We start from the raw sequence: 16,898 nt of genomic DNA on the forward strand, positions 1-16,898 counted from the left end.
TTTTATTGTTTGGTAAATATTTATATTATCAGTTACGTATTGTTTTCTATTTTTAGATATGCCTCGCGTGTACGTATCAAAGAGTGCAAAGCCTTATAAGAGATATGATCCCTTAATATTAAAAACAGCATTAAAAGCCTATGAACTTGGGAATAAGTCTTTAGTTGAAATAGCTAAGCAATTTAATATAAGTAGGTAAGTCGATTTTGCACAGACATGTAACAAGAACAATGAAATCTCAAGGTGGACAAAAATGTCTAAATAATACATAATAAAATATTTAATATTTGTTCAGAGTTGGGGTATTCATCTGATTAATCCATGGAATAACCGACACACCTAATCTCTTAACCCAGATAAAAATATCAGCCCCTAAGTACTTACCAAGAACGAAGAAATATAAACCGTTTATAAGAAAGCCCACTCGTTCGAATTTAGGTGCTTACTCTCCCATATACAGAATCCTTTGGGACTACAATAATTTCCACGGTAGCGTGGTCTCCGTCAATGTTCATTCGGAGTTGTCCGATTGCGCTGAACTAATTTTAAGTGATGAAATAGATGTTTTTTTTAATTGTCTCACAACTTATAGGACAAATCTGTTGCGGATCATTTCCCAAGTAAATATAAATTAATCATACCTAAGTAAATAAATGTAATCAAGTTTTAGTTATAGTATATTTTGTTGTTAATGCACTGTCGATTGCACCTATAATTGAGGTGACATCTGCCATGTACTTTTGTCAGCTTTTCAATGTTTTTATTGATGATCACTTTGTTGGTGCAACTAAATTAATAAATAAATTAAAACCAAGTAGTGCCAACCCTAGCAAATTTCTCATTTCGTCCCAATTAACCGCATTTTCCGGGTAAATAGGGATTACACCTATTTTTTTTTTTGCTTAAACTGGAATGCTAGTTGCATAGTTTTAAATTGGACAACAAAGATGCCCCCAAGACTCAATCATTTTGATCCTGATATAGCATTATATACATCAACAACTACCTTAAAATTGGTCATAAAGTTGGAATTTGTCCCTAATCGCCCCATTTTACCGGTACCGTATATTTTACAGAAAAAAAAAACTAGAGTAGTGTGCTATTTCACTGAAACTCGAAAGTGGTAAGCAATCGACTTATGAATCGATTTTTCATTGCTATTGATATTTTTGTTTTGATACCTTTGAAATGCTTGATTTCATCTAGTAATAGTGTATAGTGTATTCTAATAGTGCAATCTAGTAACTAACAACCTGGTATAATAAAATGAATCATTGTTAAATTGGTCTCAAATTAAATCAACTTCTCTCATGTCGTTCATGTTATTTTTCGTACAGAATATATAGAAGATGGGGCTGTATGGTGTGATACTTTGGCCTTTCCTGTTGGAAAAATGCAACTACTACCAACTGCCACTCAAAAATTACCTACCCTACATAGGTACACATTTTTGTAAGGTATGAAACTACAAACAATAGAGAAATGTAGATCTTGATGACGACTTAGAGATAAAATCAATAAGTAAGTATCTGAAGACAGCGTCAGAATGCTTCTTCAAGATAGCAGCACGGCAATTTATATACCCGACCCAGACGACGGAACAACGGATAACCGTCACCGCCTTAAATATATTGTTTCAGATAATGTTGATCTAATGGCTGTGATATGAGGTTTTTTTTTATTGCTTAGATTGGTGGACGAGCTCACAGCCCACCTAGTGTTAAGTGGTTACTGGAGCCCATAGACATCTACAACGTAAATGCGCCACCCACCTATTTATCATTTTCGTCGAATGTGACGAAGAGTTCGATGTGCAACTTAACTTACAGACACAGCCCCCTGAATTTCTTGTCAGATGTTTATTAAGTCGCAATTTCAATCCGGTTGTAGATTCTGCGAAGCATTACTCTTGCTAGTAGTGTGCTGAACCTGAACGAGTTGGTAGTGCATTCCGCCATGTAGCAGTCACGCGATCCGGTTGAGACAGTCGTATTTCATAACCATTTAACATCAGATGGGTCATGAGCTCACGCATTGTTTAAATGAAATGATATGGGATGAAATATAATCTTAGTAAAATGGTGATCATTCACTGAGATTTTTTCAGTGGACTTTTTGGAGGTTCCCGAGAAGTTACGTCCAGCGGCTTTGTTTCATTTTCCCACATTTGTGCACTTTCACAGGTATTAAACATTTAATAAACCACCATTATTACATATTTAAACCCGAAGAAACACTAAATAGACAAAATAAAACAAATCACATAACTTCATTCCTCGCGTTCCCGCCAAAAAGTTCATATCTAAATGTTCTATAATAGAGTTCATAGATTAAATGGAGCGAAATGAAAAATGTAATAGCTCAATCGTTTCAGTAGTTGATAATATCGAATAATATTAGACTAGTAACGTACATACTTTGTGTTTTAAAAACTACAATTAGTTTTTAAAGACTTTATTAGAAAACAAAAGTCAAATTAAACTAGGTTGAAGCGACAATATCTACTACAAAGGAATAACAACGTGGATTATAGTTAGGTACTGTTTCCAGGGTGAATTGTGAACATACAGGGGTAAGTACCATTACCCTGGCTATCTCTACCGCGAGCTCATCATAATTGTCTATAAGTAGGTAGGCAGCGGCTTGGCTCTGCCCCTGGCATTGCTGAAGTCCATGGGCGACGGTAACCACTCACCATCAGGTGGGCCGTATGCTCGTCTGCCTACAAGGGCAATAAAAAAAAAAGTAGGTACCTAACTTGTTTACAAGGTTCCTTATAAACAGTTAAAAATAATTTCAAGGCTGATTGATTGTAGGTACCTATAGTTTGAAAGCTACGCAAGCAATTCCATTGTGTAGAAAAAAAAAAACATTCAATCAGCTTACTGCTAACGTTAGTGATGTAGTGAACTCTATTCGTGAAGGATCTCATTGTGATTACCTTTACTTTTATTCAATTCTTGGCACACCCGGCCGTAGCACGTGCGCAAACTTACCATGAACCGTTACATCAATCTTGTCTTACCTTTGTGCCTTTTAGATTCTTATACGCAACACGTTTTGAAGGGCTTGCATTTGAAAATAGTCTTTGGAACGTTGCATTTAACTCGAAGGACTCCTTAATCTTTTTGTTGTACTTACGTCAGTTTGGCACGGAACTAATATCTTCTGTATACAATGAAAGTATTCATCGTCTGCACAATGCGAGTGTCCGTTATAGATCCAGGCTGTACCAAGCGATTAACCGGATTTATTTAACGGCTCTTAACATCTAAAGAGCGCTCCCGAGTAACTGAAGCGTTAGATTTTGCAGCTGTAAAATATTATAGGTAGTTATTTAAGAAAAATATAGTACGTAAAATTACGGTTACGTAATTCTGGCTACCACGAGCTTCTAAAACTATTTCTTTAATGTCAATGCGCGGCAGGAGGATCTGCCTTATTAAAGTCGTCGTGGTCTAAAGGATAAGACATCCGGTGCATTCGTATTGAGCGATGCACCGGTGTTAGTATTGATGTCCGACAATCCAGACAATCCTAAGACTGAAGGGCAGATTAATTTACGGTACTGTTTTTTCCCCCTACCTATTCGCTGCTACCTCAAGAGGCTATTCCAGTACACCGACGGTACTAATGTACACTGTGCCGACCCTACTGAGCGGGATCAAAGATGTGCACGCGGAATGCTCCTTCTTATCTTTTTAATTACCTAGGAAAATTTTATATTGAAGTATTACGGAAAGTAAGTCCTAGCTGCGATAGTTTATTCAAAACATTCACGCAAAGAGTGATAGGGGAGTCATTACGATGCGGCGCGATTAACGAAAGTGGTTTGGCACGCGCCGTGGCGCCCGCATGTGACGTCACACGTGTTCAGATGTCACACGCCAAACCCCGTAACCACTATCACATACCCCTAAAATCAAAGCTGTGTTGCATAAACCGTGTACAGACAGCGTGATCCAATTAATATAATTATACATTGTGATGTGGCATGTAAATAGCTACACCGCGTGTGCTTTTGAAGGATGGTTCGTTTTTATGATGCATAGCGCAGTCTGTATGGATGTTTTTGGCGGCGATAAAGTAAGAAAACACAGCTTGAATACAAACTCGTGACTCATCTGATGTTCTCCAAATCCACTCATCTAGGGGCAGAGTTGATTCTTCAAAGGCATTCCCTAACATAGGAGAGAGGGGCACTTTACACGTGTCGGGTATACCCAAAAAACGTTTTAATGTGCATACAGTTCTAACCGTAAGATTCTGCTTTTAGTTCGATGTTCAAATCCTTTCCTCTTTAAGGAGGATTATTTGAATTCCAAAGAGTTCCAAGTTTTCATTTCAAATTCTAAATACAAAACGGCGTAAAAGAGTACCTACATAATTATCGCGTGGTAAGATTTAAATTCTAGTTTTTAACAAAGATGGAAGGACGTCTATTTTGTCTGGGTATGAATAGGCACCAGCTTCGTGCCTATTTCTGCTATGAAGTAATAGTGTGTTCTGGTTTATAAAATAGGTTACCTATATTTCAGTGTTCACTAGCTAGCGGGTTCACAAATTATGAATATCCTAAAGCGATGAATATTTATGTTCATATTACTATGTTTTAAACACTGTTTTTCAGATAAATGATAATGATTACGAACATCAATGTGGAATAACTGTCATTTCTTCAAACTATGTAATATTCTTCAATCTACGTCATTGGATCCGTGGTCACAGGAACGAAGCAATATGAAATATTTAAAAATTAAAATTATATCTCTTTAGAACTGTGAGAGTATTTCTTTAGGTTTATCTATGGTACTTAGATGTATTATCAATACCACTAATGCGGGTATGCGGGTGGCACGCGCTTATTCGACGCCCGCCACAAGCCACGAAACCCATCAAAATGCTCGTGAGTTTGTCGGTAGAAATGTACATTAATGTCAATTAAATATATAATTGAGATGGCGTCGTATACGTTGAAACAAGCACATTCTCTAGTTTAGATCATTGATGAATTTTTTTTCGTTGCAAATTGTTACCAATTATATTTGCAAGTTTCATGTATTTTTCTAAACCATTTGAAAAATGACTAGATTACAATTTTTGCTTATTACTCCGTTAGGCAGATAGCTAATTATATCTAATAAATATAGCTTTTTTTATTAATAAGTTTGAAATTTCAATTTGAAACTGTATCATATATTTGTAAATCAAGTTAAATAATATTTTTTCATTAGTAAATTATTATATTTCCAAATTAAGAGCAGACGAAACCTAGGGTCACTAGCTTCAAAAAAACTTGAGCTTGGTAAATAATATTTTTTTCTTTAATTAATTAAACCAATCGTTTGGAACCTCTGGTTCTGCGGAGGGACTTCGCTTCTCTCTGTATTTTTTACCGTATATTCCCTGGAGATTGCTCTGAGGAACTGTTTGAGATGATTCCATCATCTCGTTTTTACCATTGCACCGCCCGCCACCGGAGTAGAGTTCATCCATACTACCTGGAGCCGCTGCATTCATCCACAGTGCGTTTCCAAATATCTTTTTTGCCACGTACCATCCGGCTTTGGAATGAGCTCCCCTTCACGGTGTTTCACGAGCGCTATGACATATCCTTCTTCAAACGACGCTTGTGGAGAGTACTAAACGGTAAGCAGCGGCTTAGCTCTGTCCCTGGCACTGCTGAGGTCCATGGGCGACGGTAACCACTCACCATCAGGTGGGCCGTATGCTCGTCTGCCTGCAAAGGCAAACTAATGCACGTTCTTGTCATCATCACCCTTGGCTGACTGATAGATAATCCCTTAGGCATAAATTCCACCAATAATATCTATGCAGTGTAATAAATAAACAAATAAATAACATAAAGATTTTCAATAAATAGAATCTCATTATCGTGTTGGTGTGAATGTCATTATCCAGGTCTTCTATATTAAGCAGACGTAGATAGAGTGACACGTCGGTAGTCCAGTGAAATATTGCTTCCAACTGGCGTTCAATCCTCTGCATTTATATTCAGACGTCGAATACCCGATCCTAGATAATGCCTTTACAATAACGATCTTTCCTAGCGATAAATTCTTTTCCAAATGCTTTTGATTTACTAAATAGATAAAATAAATGTATGCACTTAAATTACATATGTATATCACGAATGTAAAAAAAAAAGCGCTTTTAACATTGAATACAATGCGATGAATAAAACAGTTGACCTTATGTTAATTATTCCTGAACGACAAAAGCGATTAAATTTGGGTATTTATCAATTGTTTTTTTATTTAACATAACAGAACATAATAATATGAGTAAACTATTTGATTATGTATGCTGAGAAAGTCGAAACAATAGTTGTTAAATTATCTTACCAAGAAGTGAGGGGTGTGGAATAACATTATATTATACTAGCTGACCCGGCAAACATTGTTTTGCCATATATAAGATTTCTAGGGAATTTCTAGTGTAGAAAAAAAAACGAACTTATTGTAAGTGTGTAAGGATGTGGTAAATGAGTGAAAGAGGTATGTAGTGCTGTGAACGATGAGGAAATATATAATAAAAATAACAAAACCTCATTCAACCACATAGTACCTCATTATAAAAAAAAAAGTCCAAATAAAAAAAAATGTTAGGGGTGGACAACCCTAATCACTTAGGGGTATGAAAAATAGATAGAAGCCGATTCTCATGCTTACTGAATATGCATAAAAAATTTCATGAGAATCGGTCGAGCGGTTTCGGAGGAGTATGGGAACGAACATTGTGACACGAGAATTTTATATATTAGATAAATCACCTTAACTAATAGATAAGATTTCATAAACTGAAGTACTAGTTTTAATAGTATAATATTTTAGTCGGCTCTAAATTCTAGAAGATTTTAGGTGACATCTACAAATAATAATGGGAGCAGTTGTTGTAATGGCAAACAAAGTGTTTTTCTAGTGATTGACACGCGAGCTCAGAGAATGTCTTAGGAAATTGACCGATCTAAAAAATAAGGGTATCAAGACCTTCAAACCGGAAGCAATGATTGCTTCAAGATAGAAATATTCAGAATGGTGATAACAAAACGTGCCGACTTGCAATATGCTCTACCATTTGAGCTCAAGTCAGAATATAGGCGGTTAAAAATTAGGTAGTAAAGTAAGGAAATAGACAGGTTAAGCGGTAGATGGCAATAACTCGAGGATGCGAGGGTCGTATACCCATATCTTTCGATTAATAGACAGGAAAACTATTGCTGTTAAGGTCCTCTGACCTAAAACCCTGCTCGTGCGTGAAAATAATTCATTCAATCACAATTAATTCAGCCAAAGGGCATTTTAACGTTGGTAACTTAATTAAACCATAACCAGACTGCTAGGTATTATTAATAATAAGAGACGACGTAATTCAGTATGAATGGAACACGTATTTGACCGGGATAATGAGTTATTTGAGTCATTTAATGGCCCATAAACTATCTGTCGATTTGTAGATCTGTTGGCACGCATAATCAACTAGCGAACACACTATCATATTTATTGTAGCAGATGCAATATCGGCTGGCGTTACACAGATCAGGTCATTTATCACGATAAAAATACCCCATGAGCTTATTGGAGACATAAACTGTCTTTGTGCGTCATTATCGTGTCATTCAAATCCTATCAGCCATTTTTACGGGACTGAGCAACAAACATCCAGGCATATAAACTGACACATGTTAGTAAAAATAGTCTAAGTAAAGAGTAGTTACTATAATAACTTCTTTAGTTAATGTTTACTGTAAGAGAAATAACACGAAAACATTCGTATATCCAACTAAGGTCTTAGGCGAAATGGAAAAAGTTTGTTCACGAAACTAAGTATGTTATCATGGAACAAAAACTAAATATTTTTGTTGATCATACATTTCAGCATCATTAGGTAGATAGGTAGATAGAAATTCTAAGGGTTAAGGCGTCCGGTTTAATCGTATCGGGTGACGCGAATTCCGGATTTAAAATATTACGACAGACACCGATTTTTATATAAAAATCAATGTATTTGGAGCCCGCATGTGTGTGTATCAATATCCTTCTTATATCTGTCATGAAGCAGTCATGCGAATCGGTTTGTAGGGCCAGGGCGGCCGTTATACCATACAGTACAATAAACATCGATTTCACATCTTAAAATGAGTGGCGAAATTCATTGTAATGTTTATCGGGTACATTAATATGTTATTAGTACCATCATTAATGAAAAGGCACGTTAGTTAAAAACCGTGCTTTTTCTAAAACAAAGATTATGCAAGATCTTATTTACGTCAAAAACACACTTCTACTTTTTATAGCAGAAATGTTTATAAGCTGCACAGAGATCTAGACGTTTAAGACTGTGGCTGCAAAGGCATAGTAACGTTGCTATTTCGACAGCATTCTAACGATATCGAGGCGCACAATATCCATTCCCGCTAACACCTGCTGACTGTCCTAAGTACGGAAATCCTCTTCTTGCAATATTCCTTCTCCGCGAGTATTAATTCTACTGCCAGCGTAACTGTTTCAAACTTTCTTGCCGTCGAAGTTGTTTCAATGTATAGCTTCGTTCACTAGATATTCATACGTAGTTTGCGTTAATTCTGACTGATATATTTGGGAAAACACATTCTAGTGTCTCAAATAACATAATCATTCTTACAGCTGTGATTTTTCATTTACACATTAGAGTCAAAGAAAATTAGGTGTAAATAAGGCGCAGGTGGCAAATACCGTAACTTTTAAGTACAAGAATGATATTGGATCGTTCTTTTTGAATTTCGTTACCAAATAGTCTGACAGCGATCGACCTCTATATAATATTTTGGGCCTAAGAATATTTCAGGCGAATAGTACGTCTCAATATGCAATAAAATCGGGGAACGTATGCGACCTCAGATCCGACGAGATTTCTCGGCAGCACACCTGAACTAGATTACTGTGTCCGTGCTATAAAAAAAAACCTACCTTCAATCGTGCCCCAGAAATAAGGGCGAATTTGAAAAGAACCCTCAGGTTATTTCTAAACGGACGAACCGAACGGAACTTTATGAGATGTATTTTACATAAAGAGTTTCACACGAATACATAAATCACAACAGGGTTTCTGTGACGCAGTTTTATTTAAGTCGTGACGGCGAATATTCTAATTTATTTGAAAACTCAATGATTTTATGCATGGTCACTTGTGTAAGGCATTGGTTTCAACTTTAATGTTTGTACGTTTGTTGATGTAATAAATACAATTGAGATTTTGACCTCATGTCTCAAGGCGGGTGGCGACATTCATGCTATGATGATTATGGACTTCAGTGACCACTTAACACCGGATTGCTGATGAGTTCGTTCAACAATCTATGACATTAATTACGAATTAGACAATGATTACGTCGCTTAAAAACTTTAAACAAAAATACAATGATTGCAGTTTACAAATACTTATTAAGATTTGTTATAAAACATCGGGCTTTGATCTACTATGCCATATTCCACGAAATCGTCGTTGACTTTCTTTTCTTAGAATACACAAAGAAAGTTTAATAAAAGTACTAAGAGGCTCACACGATGTTGGCACATCACAAAGCTTTATGTATGACGTCAAGCTTATCCCAGTAAATGTTTGAGTCAAATTCCATCCAAACAAATAGGCGAATACGGATACGTATCTACAGTGTTTTATTTTACCACCACGCTCTCATTCTTTCATTTGAATTAGGTATTTGTTCTCTCTAAATCTCATTAATAGTTACACGAGACAAGAAAAAAAAACAAAAGTAGGAGAAGAAGGTACTGAATGTGGCGGGTAGCTATCATGCAACACAAGACTTTTTACTGGTGGTAGGACCTCTTGTGAGTCCGCACGGGTAGGTACCACCACCCCGCCTATTCTGCCGTAATGCGTTTCGGTTTGAAGGGCGGGGCAGCCGTTGTAACTATATTAAGACCTTAGAACTTACATCTCAAGGTGGGTGGCGGTTTTACGTTGTAGATGCCTATGGGCTCCGGTAACCACTTAACATCCGGTGGGCTGTGAGCTCGTCCACCTATCTAAGCAATAAAAAAAAACAAGATATTTGACAGATGCCTGAATCTCACTTACAACATTTTGAAGATAAACTTGCATATATGTATACAAGTTCCGAACAACAACAAAACTTGCATACGCCCCGTCATGACGTATGCAAGCGTAGTGTTCGCTCACGTGGCCCGCACTAACTTGAAACCCCTTCAGGTTATTCAATCCCAATATTGCAGGATAGCCGTCGGAGCACCATGCTTGCCATAGACACAGCCCACTGAGTTTCTCGCCGGATCTTCCCAGTGGGTCGCGTTTCCGATCCGGTGGTAGATTCTGCGAAGCACTGCTCTTGCTAGGGCCAGTGTTAGCAACACTCCGGTTTGAGCCCCGTGAGCTCACCTACACGTTAGGGTGAAGCTGAAATAACCTTTCAAGGCTATCAAAATAAGTAGGAAAAAAAATATATATATTAGAACCGTCGGTCTACCGAGCAATATCAACCGCTCGGTGGAAAATTTCCCTTTCGTTGTTAAGCCTACACTGAATTGTTTTGGCTTTATAAAATGGCGGAGGAGACCAAAATCACTGAAGTTTTGATTCATATTAAGTCATTAAATTTTCTTTCTCTTATGTTTTTTCGGATACTGATATTTCAAAGAAAATAAATGTCCACTATTATATTTATTGAGAATATTAAAGTTTTTTAATATTTACATTATCATTTTACTTAAACGTCATTACTTATCGGGTGCATGTTATAAATTTCAGGAACAATCCTGTGGTTCGGAATGAAAATTGATTTAACATTGGCAGCACTGCCCACAGTAAGATGGCAGGACATAAAGCACTGTGAAGGTCGCTAAAAATACCGAATATATTTTTGTTATTTGAAAATTTTACTTGTTTGACTTTATTTGTAGTGTTTATATTATGTAATTTTAATTTTATACGTTGTTATTTAATACTAAATTATTGGTACTGGTCTATTAAGAAATAAATAAAATAAGCATGAGATTAAGCCGTAAAATCGTCTTTTAATAATATTATAGGTTATCTAATATTAAATTCTCTGGTATACATTTCCACGTCCTCTGCAATCATTCCGTTGTTACCACGACCTAAATAGTAGGCTTTTGTCCTGCATGAAAGAACCGGGACCAGAAAGTCAGAGTGTGCGTGAATAATTGAGAAGTGGCGCTCCCGTCTTGCGAGGAGGTTAACAAAACTCATTGGAAACTGCGCTGTAATAAATAGGGTTACCATATTTGAATTGAATATTATATTCGAATATAAATTAGACTAAATATTTAAATAGTCATCAAAATATCAGAATTTTATGAAAAACTAGCTGACCCGGCAGACTTCGTAGTGCCTCAATCGATAAATAAAATACCTAAACTTTTGTATAAAATAAACTTAAAACAAACAAAATGAATCCGTCCTAGGAGGACACATCAAAAGAAAAACAAAATTATTATTTTTACTTAATTCCGAGCATTTTCATATTTATCTACCTTTTAAACCTTCTCTGGACTTCCACGAATAATTCAAGACCAAAATTAGCCAAATCGGTCCAGCCGTTCTCAGGTTTTAGCGAGACTAACGAACAGAAAATCATTTTTATATATATAGATTAGAAATTAAATACGAAGCATAGTCCGGTTTCCAAAGAAATTGTCTCAATTATTATGAATTTCGTACACATGAAATTAGACAGTTTCTCCTAATAACACCCAGGGAAATGTTGATCATTGGTGTTATTAAGAGCGCGATTTTTTTCGCGTCTTTATAATAATGGTTAATAAAACAGTAGAGTAAATACAGATGCTAGCATTACATCAAATTTATTGATAACGTAAATGTTGAGTATATGTGGTAGTAAGGCAAGCCAAATAAGTATCAATTAACTCTTACTTTGTTATTCATCGCGGAGTTTTGTGAACCCAAACGACATGGACTACCACTTTGTCTTGAAACAATTTTACATTCTGGTTTGAAAGGTGTAAATAAATGTTATAACAATAATGACTTTGAACTAATGTCTTAAAGTGGCATTCGTGTTGTGGTGTCTATGGGTTTTAATAACCACATAAAAATAGTGGATTAAAAACTCATTTATTCATATGTAGAAATAAAAATACCAATTGTAATGTGTGGTTACAGTTCCATTTGTACACGTGTAGGTCTTTATGGTTATACAATACTCCCAAACTCTTTGTTCATGTCGTAACAAACAACGTTTATAAATAACCGAAACATAAATTGATTCATGTTAATTATTCATTCAACTAGTAATTGTATAACTGTAAATGTAAAATAAGCTGGTATTAACTATGCTATTGTTAAATTATTGATCATGGTAAGTACATAGGTATACGATTATATTTTTCGTATTTGGATAGAGATTAAGCAGAGTAGTGTCTTCAAGTGATCTTGTTTTGACTTTGCTCGTATTTGATTGTCTAAACTTGTAAACCTTAGTTTCTAAAATACTCGGACATGTACAGATAATGATTAAAAAAGTTCGATGACACGCAACGCATAGTCGACAGGAAATCTATTCAGTTTGTTTAAATATTTCGCTGCAAATACATCAATGTCATAAAATTAGGCCTTTGCGTTTATGAGTCGCAAGTCTCTGGGTAATATTTTTATTTGGGTGTTTTGTTTAATCGTTTTAGTTGTAATAGATGGTCAGACCAGATTACGAAACGCCTGGAATTCATTAGCTACTGTACCTTATGGCCTTTATAGCTTGAATAATAGAAAAAAAAAAACTACTGTCCTCTCTAGTGGAAACATGGCTCTATAGAGGCTACTATGTAGTTGTAGTAAGAAGTTGTTACTACTAGAAGAAAACGTAAGATTGAGTCAAACTCGTCTTTGAACAAATATGTTTTCACTGTATCATTAATTTGCATTTAACTAGCGACCCGCCCTCGCTTCGCTTCGGAAACTATAATTTATTATTGATTTCTCCACTATTTAATGGATGCTATTATACATATAAACCTTCCTCTTCAATCACTCTATCTATTATAAAAAAACCGCATCAAAATCTGTTGCGTAGTTTTAAAGATTTAAGTATACATAAGGATATAGGGACAGAGAAAGCGACTTTCTTTTATCCAGGTAAAGTTGCAATGAGTTATAATAATAGTACACAGTGCATATTATTATTACCTATTGCTACGATGTATACGAAGGATGCTTCTTAATTTACGAATGTAGTAGTCAATTTATTTGAAAATGTAATTTTTGAAATCATTGTATTTTTCTTACTTCATAAAGTAAAGTAAAGCAAAGTAACGCTGCTGCCACAAAATATCACATAGATTGAAATATAAATTACTTCTTCCATTAAAGATAAACTTTAAGCAAACAAACCTGAAGAAAATAAATTAAATCTGTTTTAACCCTTGTCGTTTTTCTTGATATTATGATAATTAGGGCATTAAGTATTTCAAATTAGTGGATTGTTTGTAAAATTTACGTAATTTAATTTCAAGCGCAATTAAGAATTGCTTTGGATTATTCCGTCAGATTATTTCGCCGGATTATTTCGTCAGATCATAGTCAAGCGCAAATACACGAAAAACTCATTGATAAATATTAGATCGAAAATGTAAACCAGAAAGTAGCCGAAGAGTTCATCAACAGTAATGAGCCTTAAAATAATTGATTTCCATTGATGTATGTCTTCAGAATTTTTCACAATATTACATTTACCTATTGATGCAAACTTTAGATTCTTTTTTGTCTTTAACACTTTCTTTAGCGTGTGATGTCTCCTCTCGTTTCTGAGTGTAATAAATGAAATTAGGAGCATAAGATGGTCGCATACTGTATTGTCTTAAAATATGTATGAAGCCTGACTATTATCACGTAAGTTCATCATACCTCTGCAAGGCTTATCCTATTCATATTACCTTAGATTTGTCATTTTGAAAAACTTAACGTACTTAACAAATGTTCACGATTGACTTCCACGTTGAAGGAATAACATCGTGTAATAAAAGTCAAAAACCCGCAAAATTATAATTTGCGTAATCACTGGTGGTAGGACCTCCTGTGAGTCCGCACGGGTAGGTACCACTGCCCTGCCTATTTCTGCCGTGAAGCAGTTAATGCGTTTCGGTTTGAAGGGTGGGGTAGCCGCTGTAACTATACTGAGACCTTAGAACTTATATCTCAAAGATGGGTGGCGCATTTACGTTGTAGATGTCTATGGGCTCCAGTAACCACTTAACACCAGGTGGGCCGTGAGCTCGTCCACCCATCTAAGCATTAAAAAATAAATAAATAAATATACATTGTAACGAATCAAATAACTTTCATCCCCTAATTGGTACTTTTCAAAATTTCGTTCAATCGTTCCCCAATTAGTGCTTTAATTTGGTTAATCATGTAGAGCTGGATGAGTATTAATTAATCAATAATTAATAAACCAGCTTCGTTGTTAACGCTACAAAAGAGCAATTTATTAAAATAGAATGTGGAAATCAAATAATAATTTATTAGAATGTAACAACTGTGTTATGAACAATTTCTAATAACTAGTGGTTCCGCAGTATTCGAAATTCGACTATAATTAATTGAAATTATAAGTTTGAATATTATTAAGGTTCTATTATCAAAGATTATTATACTTCTTTATTCACAGATTTCACCAAGACTACACTTTAGACAAATATTAATAAAGATAAACAATATTTAATCTATTCTCAATTTGACCAAAGACTAAGAAAAGTTTGACAGTAAACAAATAGAATGCATGCGTGTGTGTGTCAAGTACATGGTAGTGTGTGTAATGATTTTTTTAATGTATTTTTTAAGCATAATTAAAAAAAAATATTAACATTCTGCATTCCTTCTCTATATACTCTATAAGTTTGGGAAATTTCATACTCCTCCGTCAAATATTAACATTCTGCATTCCTTCTCTATATTCTCTATAAGTGTGGAAAATTTCATACTTCTCCGTCCGCGCTATTTTCGTAAAAAGGGATACAAAGTTTTTCCTTCACGTATTAATTTATAGATGATTTCGGTTTAAGTTTATCATATGTGAGTTTATCATAGGTAGAGATGATATTAGTTTGGTTTGATATTTAAGAATTGGAATTGTTTAAATTATTATGACTTAAAGTTAAATTCATAAATCAAAACGTAATACAATACTTGCCCTTTATTTTTACAGCATAATGGACAACATCGGTAGGTTGCGGCTTGGTTCTATTCGTGATATTGGCAATGTTAGAGAGCGACGGTTACTATTTAAGATGAACTGGACCGTGAGCCGGTCTGCTATTGAAAGTAACATAAAAGAAATCCCTCAATCAGTTAGATTCTGTTGGAAACCTCGGATCTTTTCAACGTACTGCAGAATCGTGTCTTTGGTAATCTTAATAAAATATGTATTACTAGCTGACCCGGCAGACTTTGTAGTGCCTCAATCGATAAATAAAAGACCTAAGCTTTTGTATAAAATAAACTTAAAACAAACAAAAGTTATCCGTCCGACGGGGGACACATCAAAGAAAAAACAAAATTGTTAGTTTCATTAAATTCCGAGCATTTTCATATTTATCTACCCTTTAAACATTCTCTGGACAAATAATTCAAGACCAAACTTATCCAAATCGGTCCAGCAGTTCTCGAGTTTTACCAAGACTAACGAACAGCAATTCATTTTTATATACTTAATATAGATTATCAACAATATTGTTGAGAAGTATCGTATTTTTTTGATTTTCATGAGTCGTAGACACAATTAAAACTAGTTTTATGTTTAATCTTGTAGGTTTTTATTATTGTTATTTTACACTTTCCGACTATTCGAATATTTTACAGTTTTCGTGGTCACTAAGGTATTTATTATCCGTCGACATGTGAATGCTAGACATATAATTAAATAAGTATAACTGAAAGTAGTTTTAATTATTATGTATAAGTGTCAACACTAATCTAATTTAAGATAAGATTACCTCATTTTTTTTGTTTTACGATTACTAAAACCCAGATAGAAATCAAGTTGGCCTCTTAAAAATAAATGATAAATGCGAACAACGCTACTAGAACTCACTATATAGTTTATTGGGTTTCTTGAGAATTCACGTTCATTTCCCCCGGGACAAGTTCCTGATTGTACGGAAGCTGTAACAGGACACACCTGAAATTTATACATTACTTTTGCTGTATTGTCTGGTCAAAGTTACATTTCTATTGGCATTTTGTGTTTCAGTAGCCGGAGAAGTAACTACCCAGTTTCATATATTTCCAATGTCAAAAATTCTGAAGTTGTCAACATTTCTGAAAGAACAAACTGATTTAAGTACGTTTAAGCTAAGCTTGTTGACCATATTTGACGAGAATATTGTTGTCGTTATGGTATTTAAGCTGACTAAAAAAATTAAGCTATGTTGTTCTGCAATTATTAAAAAAAACGTAGTTAAGGATGGTGAGCAAGAGCAGCTTTTTGTTGATCATTACTCACAAAATGCGTCCTATTTGTTGCTGTCGCAAGCGAGCGTACAGTTCATTATAAATAATATGCACATATATGCGTTTAATAAATTCTGCTTGCAAATCTCAAAGTGGTTTTCTAGGGCTTAGTTGTTTAAGCAATGAACACATGAAGACGTTTTATTTGTCAAATAAATGTATTAAATGGATACGGGTGAATATAATATATACCTATCTCCCACAATCCTCTCTCTCTCTCTCTCTTCGATCGGTTCCTCACTGCTGCGGATCGTGACTCCGTCCGATTTCGTCAACCAACTGTCTCCGTCGATCCCGCCCTGCAGCCCGGTGGAGTGCGTAATTACCTAGTCAGGTCATAAATTCTGTCACATGTTTAATGTAAAATAATTGAA

At 35.1% G+C, this 16,898-nt stretch overlaps 2 long non-coding RNA genes across 2 annotated transcripts; one reads left to right on the forward strand and one right to left on the reverse strand.

Moving 5' to 3' along the window:
* Window positions 1-4,739, forward strand: LOC134199349 (uncharacterized). The gene is made up of 3 exons (XR_009973802.1): window positions 1-195; window positions 1,338-1,457; window positions 4,631-4,739. It is a non-coding gene; the product is annotated as an uncharacterized LOC134199349 (long non-coding RNA).
* Window positions 4,740-11,034: 6,295 nt separating this feature from the next.
* Window positions 11,035-12,296, reverse strand: LOC101743497 (uncharacterized). The gene is made up of 2 exons (XR_209712.4): window positions 11,935-12,296; window positions 11,035-11,261 (listed from the first exon to the last, which is right to left on the reverse strand). It is a non-coding gene; the product is annotated as an uncharacterized LOC101743497 (long non-coding RNA).
* Window positions 12,297-16,898: the final 4,602 nt, after the last annotated feature.

The sequence above is a fragment of the Bombyx mori genome, chromosome 9, assembly GCF_030269925.1.
Source record: "Bombyx mori chromosome 9, ASM3026992v2".
NCBI lineage: Eukaryota > Metazoa > Arthropoda > Insecta > Lepidoptera > Bombycidae > Bombyx > Bombyx mori.